Source organism: Aethalodelphis obliquidens, unplaced genomic scaffold (genome assembly GCF_003676395.1).
Source record: "Aethalodelphis obliquidens isolate GAN/ISIS:26980383/991018 unplaced genomic scaffold, ASM367639v1 scaffold25, whole genome shotgun sequence".
NCBI classification, from domain to species: Eukaryota; Metazoa; Chordata; class Mammalia; order Artiodactyla; family Delphinidae; genus Aethalodelphis; species Aethalodelphis obliquidens.
In genome coordinates, this window is record NW_020837969.1 from 33,545,547 (window position 1) to 33,554,256 (window position 8,710).

General features: G+C 50.2%; 1 protein-coding gene across 1 annotated transcript in view; it reads left to right on the forward strand.

Moving 5' to 3' along the window:
- The first annotated feature begins 144 nt into the window (after positions 1 to 144).
- Positions 145 to 8,710, forward strand: part of CSGALNACT1 (chondroitin sulfate N-acetylgalactosaminyltransferase 1) — a 328,662-nt gene continuing 320,096 nt past the window's right edge. The window contains exon 1 of the mRNA XM_027122991.1: positions 145 to 317. The gene's annotated coding sequence lies outside the window, so the exon portion shown is untranslated. The remainder of the gene's footprint in view (positions 318 to 8,710) is intronic.

Genomic DNA, 8,710 nt, shown 5'->3' on the forward strand with positions numbered 1-8,710 from the left:
GTGTGTGTGTGTGTGTGTGTGTGTGTGTGTGTGTGTGTGTGTGTGTGAGCGGGGAGGCGCTTTATTACTCAACACCCCGGCTGCCTGCTTTCCATCCTGCTCCCCCCGCCCCGCTCCGACCTCCCTTCTCGGCCTCCCAGTGGCCGTCAGGGCTCCCTGCAGACATCACTTCCCCACGGCTGTGGGGTCGCGGAGCTCACGGGCTTTCTGACCTTCCCTGTGAGTAACAGCTCTCTAGTGAAGGGATATAACCCACTCGGGCCGCAAACACAGCGACTGCGGGATTAATTCTCCGAAGTGCCATGTGCAAAGTTTGGGTAAGTCAGTCGGCCCAGGGCGGGGAGGGCAGCTGAGAGCAGGCAAGGGGACAGGGCGGCTGGGGGGAGGGGGTCGGGCGGGGGTCTCAGTCCAGAAAGAGGAAGGGCCACACTTACCGAGTGGACTCCAACGCCCCCTGCTGGGGCCCCACCGCCACCGCGTCCTCGCCCCTCCCTCAACTTCGCCGGGTCTCAGGAGCGCGCCGAGCCGCCACCTGCGGGGTGGTCTCGGGGGCGCCCGCCGCAGGGGGAGCGGCTCAGGCCAGGGCGCCCGCTCGGGCCCGAGGGATCCCCGCCCCGCGCCCCGCGGCTCGCGGCCCCCACCCGGCGCGGGGCTCGGCCGAGGTCCCGCGCTCCCCGCCCCCGGGTCCCCGGAGGCTCCGCGGCCGCCCGAGCGGGAGGTGGAGCCGAGCCCGCGGCGCCGCGCAGGAGGAGCCGGCGGCGTCGGGAGCCGGCCGGCAGCGCCTCGCGGTGAGTCGGGCCCGGGCCGGCCGGCCGTGGGCGCCGCGGGAGCGTCGGGGCGGCATCCTCGCGCCCCGCGGCTCCACCACGGGAGGCTCGCGCGGGCGTGGGGGGCGGTGCCACGGGGAGGGGTTCGCACCGCAGGGTGGGGCAAGGAGGAGAGGGGAGGGGGTGGCGCGGCGCCCGCAGGTGGGCGCGCGGGGTCCTGGGGGAGGCTTCCCGGGAGGGCCCCGGGCGCTGCTGGCCGGGGTCGCTGTGGCTTCACCAGACTCTGGTGGCCTTCAGCTGTTTGATGACTTTCTTGAACACGGACTAAAAAGTAGCCTTTGCACGTGCCCGCGTGACTGCTTTAGCTGCGGCTGCACAGAGTCGTCTTTGCTGGGATGGAGAGGGCGCGGGGGGCGCGCCCAGGTGGAGGTGGGCAGCGTGCCCTCTGCCTGGGACCCTGGCCGGGGCGAACGTGCCCGAGGGTCGCTGCGATCCGGGATGCCGGGAGGAAGTGCTGTGCGCCGTCAGCGGAGGGGCCCCCTCGAGGGCACGGTCTGGGGGTCGGGGTGAAGGGCGGCGGCGGAGGAGAGCTGTACGGAGACGCCGCGAAGTTGGTGTTTCCGCGGCGCTTCCTGCACCTGCACACCGGTCGGTGACTTTGAATCTATCTTTTCACCGATGAGCCAAGGGATGGGAGAGGAGAAGGTCTAACAGCGCCGTGCACGCCAAAACAGCGAGCCTTGGGAAGCCCTCGTACATAATAGAGTGGCTATTTCGCCGCCAACTCCGCTTTTATTCTGATTTCAAAGCCTCGGAGTGGTTTTTACTTAAATGTCGTTAGAGAGGTCCAGATAATAAAGATAATAACTGTTCTTTCACGTCTTTTTACTAGAAATGGAAATTCAATTCTACCGGGTTTGTTGGATTTTAACATTTTCATACAAGAAACTCGTAATTGTTGTAGCGTTACTTGCAACAGTGAACCTTAACCAGCCCTGCGCGGTGCTGTCATGTTGCTAATTAGAAGCAGAAAAGCCAAACTTAGATATAGAAGCATAAAGCAAAAAACATAAAGCCTTAGTCATAAAAGGTGACTCAGACACGTGTAATAGTGCATAATAGGACATGGGACAGTGTGTTGTGCTCCCGGAGAGGGTCAATTTCTGGAAAGCGAGAGATGGGCCGTAACGGTTTAGATATGTGATGGTTCTTTCCATCCTATGTGTACTCTAAAGTATACAGCATTGAAATGCTTTAATTCTGTTCGTCTTTGTGCTCCAGTTTGCAAACTGTCATAATGGGGTTCAAAGCAAAATCTCAAGCTTTTGGATTCACCAGATTACATGAAAGCGAAGGGAACATTTGCTTTGCCGTCCCAGACTCCTGGGCTCCAGGCAGCCTCCCATTTATTAACTGTATGACCTTGGGCAAGTCACCCTTTCACAACATCGGTTTCGACTTTGTAAAATGCCAGTAGTATTCCTCACCTTATGAAGACGTTGGGAAAAAGGAAGTAACAATTAGGGGCTTATCCCAGCGCCCAGAGCACACTAAGTGCTCTGGAAAAGTTGTCTCTTGTCTTCCTTGACTTTTAGGAACCCCCAGGTCTGGCATGTTTCAGCGCTGTTGCTGTTTTTAATTTAAAATTCCTTGTGTGCAGCCTTCCTTCCCATCCATCCCTTCAAGCACCCTTTATTGAAGAACCTCAGATGCTGCCCTGTCTGGGTGTTTGGAAGTGAGGGGCTGACGCTCTGGAGGTGGAGGTGGGCAATACTTCAGGTTTTTCCTGTTGGTAAGAATCCATCACAAGGTCGCACGATAACGCATTGTACTTCCCAGTCTTCATGTTGTTCTAGCTCTGTCCCCAGTGTAATGTCACACTGGAAAGAAAGCACAGGAAGCTCTGCACAGTGCTTGCTCTCGCTTTTACCCTGTCTCTCCAGGCCAGCTCAGGCCGGGCAGGGCGCGCGGGATTTGAAAGACAGGATGTAATGAAGTTATTCTTCAGGTTAGTTTTTTTTTTTTTTTTTTTTTTTGCCGTACGCGGGCCTCTCACTGTTGTGGCCTCTGCCATTTCGGAGCACAGGCTCCGGACACGCAGGCTCAGCGGCCATGGCTCACGGGCCCAGCCGCTCCGCGGCATGTGGGATCTTCCCGCACCGGGGCATGAACCCGTGTCCCCTGCATCGGCAGGCGGACTCTTAGCCACTGTGCCACCAGGGAAGCCCCTCACTTTTTTTTTATTCCTAGTGAAAGAACCTTGGGATTCTAAATGATGGCCCTACTGTGTATTAGGGCTAATAGAGGTTATTAAAGAAGGTAGCTCAGGTAGACTTGATTACCTATCGGTTTTACCCTGGTGATGAGCAGTCTTATAAAAGCTTACGCAGCCAACGGAGCAGCGGCTCCACCACTAGGGGCCTCTTCTGCATAGCGTATCACCCAGGCTGTCATTCTTTGCCATTGTTATGTCCTGTAAGGTAGCGAACTTAACTTCCTGGGTTCGCCACACGGAATACTTTATTAGAAAAGGGCAACCTTGTGTGAAAAGCATTACCAAAGGCCTAAAAATATGTGCAAGTGGTCTTAAATGACAGATTCGGTACCATCTGAGAATAACTTTAAAGATTTAAAGGAGTTGTAATAATCGGGCTTTTTGCCTTGCATATCCTCATATTCCAATATATGACTTTAAAAAAACTGTCTAAAAATTCAAATATATGATTTTGCTCTAGTATTTTTCAGGGGATTATGTTTTTGGTAGAGCTTATTTTTATCTTTTTATGTGTTTAAAATTGCTTTATTTCCTAAATTGGTACTTGGAGCACTAATAACTTGTTTCTCAAGGAGTTTATCTGGCCAGTAGGAGCTGCTGGTGTCTTGTCTTTTTTAAAAATGGGGCCATGTGAAATTCCACGCATAAAAATATATATTTTATTACATTCCAAGATATATCATTGAAAGGCATTTTTCTTCTGGGAGTTTTTGAAAAGCCCTCTTACTTCTAAATTATAGCTTGAATGAAGTTAGTCAGGCTTGAGACTATTGAACAACTTGAAGGTGTGTTGGTGTTTTTATTTGTCAGATGGAATTTGCTATTTGGTAGACAAAAATACCGACAAGGTATGTGAGCAAACACGATGACTGAAAGTATTGCCATATGGTTTGTGAGTGAATAAGAGAATATTGTATTTTCAGGTTTTCAGTGAAATTTAATTACAGTGACAAACTAAATACCAGTAATTGGTAAAGCAAAACTAACTACCGTTACAGAAGAGTTCAGCGCATTGCAGGCCCCAAATCTTACCGAGGGATTTCTTCTGAATTCAGTACGTTATCAGACTTCTGATTCCGATTTTCGCGTGGCAGGACTTTTCTTTTCAGTGTGTTTTTTATTGAAGTATTGTTGATTTACAACGTTGTGTTAATTTCTGCTGTACAGCAAAGTGATTCAGTATATATATACATATATATTCTTTTTTTAATATTCTTTTCCATTATGGTTTATCATAGGATATTGAATATAGTTCTCTGCTATATAGTAGGACCTTGCTGTTTATCCATTCTCTATATAAAAGCTTACGTCTACTAACCGCAGCCTTCCACTCCATCCCTTCCCCAGCCCCCTCCCCCTTGGCAACCACCAGTCTGTTGTCTCTGTCCGTGATTCTGTTTCTGTTTCACAGATAGGTTCATTTGTGCCGTATTTTAGATTCCACGTATAAGTGATATCCTATGGTATTTATCTTTCTCTTTCTGACTTCACTTAGTATGATAATCTCTAGGTCCATCCATGTTGCTGCAAATGGCATTATTTCATTCTTTTTTAATGGCTGTGTAGTATTCCATTGTATATATGCACCACATCTTCTTTATCCATTCATCTGTCAATGGACAGATAGGTTGCTTCCATGTCTTGGCTATTGTGAATAGTGCTGCTATGAACATAGGGATGCATGTATCTTTTTGAATTATAGTTTTGTCTGGATATACATCACGTGGTGGGACTTTAAAACAAGGCAGTCTGATCTTTGCTGCCTTTCTTTCAAGGTCTAGATCATTACTAAGTACTGGGGAAGAGGAGAACTTCTGGGTGAAGGTCGTAGATAATTCTTCTTATCACTTCCCGATGAGTTAGCTAACTTTTGGGGGTTATGTTGAGGATTCTGAGCATGTCAAAGAGTTACACAGCTCCTGTTTGCACAAGAATGCTCCTTTAAACTGGGAGAGCGCTGCCGCTGCCCTCAAACATCCCTCCAGTGAAGGCCCTGCATCTCCCTGCCTCCTCGACTTCCCCCGGAGGGAGGCGGAGGCTCAGCCACAGTGATGGGTGTAGAGCTGCGTGCAAGGCGAGGCATGTGAGTTTGGACAGCAGCCTGGAGCTGACCAAGATGAGGGATGCCCCAGGTGGGAGGAATTGCATGTGTTCACATGGGAGTCTTTTTTTAGGAACTTGTGCTTGGGCCCTGCATGCACAGAAACAGCAGCACTGGAGTTTGCAGAGAGGCTTGGATCCTGTGGCTTAGTGAAACAGTACTTTGATGCACAGATCATTTTAGTTGTTGCTTTTGGACAGTGCAAAACATACATTTGGTTATCCTGGGGTCAAATCTGCTACTCTCTTTCCTTTTCACACAAAGGGATATTTGAGTTGATGGAGGAAGAGGGGAGCAGGAGGCAGGGAGGAGGTAGATGGGAGTTGTCTGTTTATGCTGGACCCCTGGTCCCCTTATTTTCCCTTCCCAAGGGACGTGAGCACATGCCCTGCAACTTGATGATAGGAGCTATTCACTGGTGTTTTGGGGCTATCCTCATCTACTCTGTTAACGAAACTACTAAGATGATGGGTTTTGACTTAGGTGCTGGGTACTCTCAAGAGTGACCTTCTACTTCTGTCTCCTGTCTTTAGAAACTTACTCAGTTAATGTGGCAGCTAACCTCTGAACAGGGCTGCCAGCCCAGCAGGGGCCCCTTTGAGGTGAAGCATCCGCGCCAGGGTGCACGGCCTGGGAAGCAGAGTGTGGGCCTCAGCCTGCTTGCCTCCCATCGGGCACTCTTGTGGGACAGTTGTCCGCACAACTGTCTGTGAGGCTTACACCTGTACAAGTGGTTAGAACAGTGCTGGGCACATGATCGATGAGAGATGTATCGTTGCTGCTGCTGGTGGTGGTGGTTATTATTATTATTATTATCATTACTGATAGCATTGCTTTCAGGGTAGACCATGCTGGTAGGCACAGTAATCTGGAACAGAGGATTCAGGTGAACTTAGTGTTTGCAAAAGCAAGTGATTCATTCATTTCAGATTTCTTGCTACATTTCCATTAGAGTTCTTCTCTTCATGTGACAGAAACGGCTCACACAGAGCCCTTAACCATGTGGCAACTGCTTTGCGAAATGTGGGCAGTGAGTTGTTCATTCAATCAGCACAGCAACCTTAGGAAATGCGCACTATTATTCTCTGCATTTTTGCAGATGAGAAAACCAGGGTGTAGAGAGGCCAGTTACCTGCCCGAGGTCAGCTCGTGGGTGGCAGGCCTGAGCCTTGAGTCCATGTCTGCCCGGCTCCAGAACCTCTGTGCTGTCTTTGCCAACATCCATACTCTTTGAGTTGGTAGCCTGGAAAGCGTCTTCGAGTTCTGAGGGTTAACAAAATGTGAAAACATTGATTTCCCTTAGATTCTTGTATTTGTATCCTTTTCTAGACGCGACGGAGCAGGATGACAAATGAACTGTTATCAGTGGGTCTGCTTCAGCACTTTTTATTTATAGATTTTTATATGTGGCTTTTCCTAGTAGCTCGAAATACAATACAGTGTGGTACAACTTATTTCTGTACAATGGTTAACATCTTGTCAAGGCGCTTCTCGGGCATGTTACAAGCAGAATATATGAATAAAACCCAGCGTGTGGTTGCAGAATATTAAGGTGTGAAGGCTGGCGTCAGGCGTTCATGCATTCACTCAACAAATATTCTTACTCACCTCTTCTCTGGAGTCACTCTGCCGGACACCACAGAGATGGCGAAGATGAGGAAGCCTGCAGCGCAGAGGAAGGCTCTGGGCCTTCGGGGTGGGCATTGCTGGGGTTTGAATCTCAGCTCTGTCGCTCACTGACTGGGGGTCCTGGCCCCATCAGTGGACATCTCTGAGGCTTAGTTTCTCGTGTGCATAATGGGGAATAATAATACTTGGTAGGCTGTTGCACAAATTAAATGAGATGCATGGGGAAGCCATCAGGCCGCTGGAGGTGGTGGGTACTGACCCACAGCGGTGCCCTTCCTCTTCTCCCATCTTACCTGTCTCTTCTCCCACTTCCACCAATTACAGGGGCTGGGAGAGATAAAGATACTTAAACTCCAAGATAGAATTCTTCCAAATGTTCCTTTCTGTTTTTCCCTTGCGGGGCTGGGACAGACCTGGCAGCGGGGTTGGGTGATACGTGAGCTGGTGCCAGTGTAGCGTTCCTGTCACACTGGCTTGTTACCCAGGAGGCCCAGAGGAGGATGGATTCCAGGAAGCAAGGCCAGCTTGGAGCCCAGGATAGGTGCCTATGGGTCCCAGGGGTGGGGATGAGAGTCTTCTGGGGGAGTAGCCAGGAACTTGGGTCCCATGGAAATTGGAACAGGCCAGAAAAGAAGTTAGAGGCGGGCTGAGTGGGAAGGGTTTGGGATGTGGGTGGAGGGCGAGGCAAGAACGTGAGCAGCTTGTCCTTGGGGACACGAGGGGGTCAGGCGGCTCAGATGTGCCGCTGGCAGGCGGTGCTGAGACGTGGGGAGAGGCCTGCAGCCCTCCTGCACTGCCTACTCCATTGCTGCAGGGCTTGTTACAGACTTCCAGCTCCCTGGCCTCCCACTGCAGGGTTTTCCCAGAAGCACTGCAGCCTCTCCTAGCATACAGCTAAGTCAAAATTACTAGTTGTTGCCAGTTTTCACTCTAGATCTTCAAGGGGTAGCCGGTATCATGGGAAAATAAGCCTTTACTTATTCCAGTTGGAGACTCGGTTAAACACACCCAGATCTGTTCCTGGCAAGGCCGGGAGCCCGGTCCACAGGGCGCTGTTGAGAGTCCTGCTGGCCTTTCTGGAGCGTGGGCTGTGTTGTGCGATCAGGGGTGTTTTCGGGGAGATGGTCCTAGTGGTTTTACGACAATGGGCCACCTTGTTTGGTGTCCGGGGTAGATGCCGTGTGTGGAAGGGATGGAGCGCGGGCTTCACAAAATCATTATGGTCTGGGACTGGCTGCCTCAGCCAGGGAGCAGGAGGCCCTGACTCATTTATTCTGCGCTGGCTTATGGGCATAAACCAGCCCTTCTGTGAATAAGCAAACAGAACCTGCCCAGGTGCAAGAGAAGCTTGATTCAGGGTTTAAAAAAAATGCAAGAAATTTAAAAAACGTATTGAATTGGGGAACAGTTTGTTTAAAGTAAGCTACTGTAATTTTCAAAAGCCCATTTTATAGAATTAATAGCATGTATTAAAATGAAATGAATAAGCAGACTTTAAAAAAGCGACAGAAGGATAGCTTTGTGGGAAGGAGAGTAATCCTTGAAATGGATTCCAGGTTGGTTCCTTTGGTTCCTGGGGAGCTGAGTGGAATGAATGTTTGCTGATTGCTCTAATAAATGAGACAGTCTGGTCACCTCCGGGACAGGCCTGGGCAGTGGAGCCAGTTCACCCAGGTCCACCCTTTCTTAACTGTGATCCTGGACAAGTTACTGAATTCTTTAGGTCTCAGTTTTCTCATCTGTAAATTGGGGATAATAGTGCCCATCGTATTGGGCAGTTTGCCGATTGATTTAGAGAATGTATGTGAACGGCTTAGCTTGGATACTTGGTAGCATCAGCTGTTGTGATTACATAGGCACACGGGAAGGAAGGTGGAAGGGAAACATAGGTGCACGGGAAGGAAGGTGGAAGGAAACATAGGCGCACGGGAAGGAAGG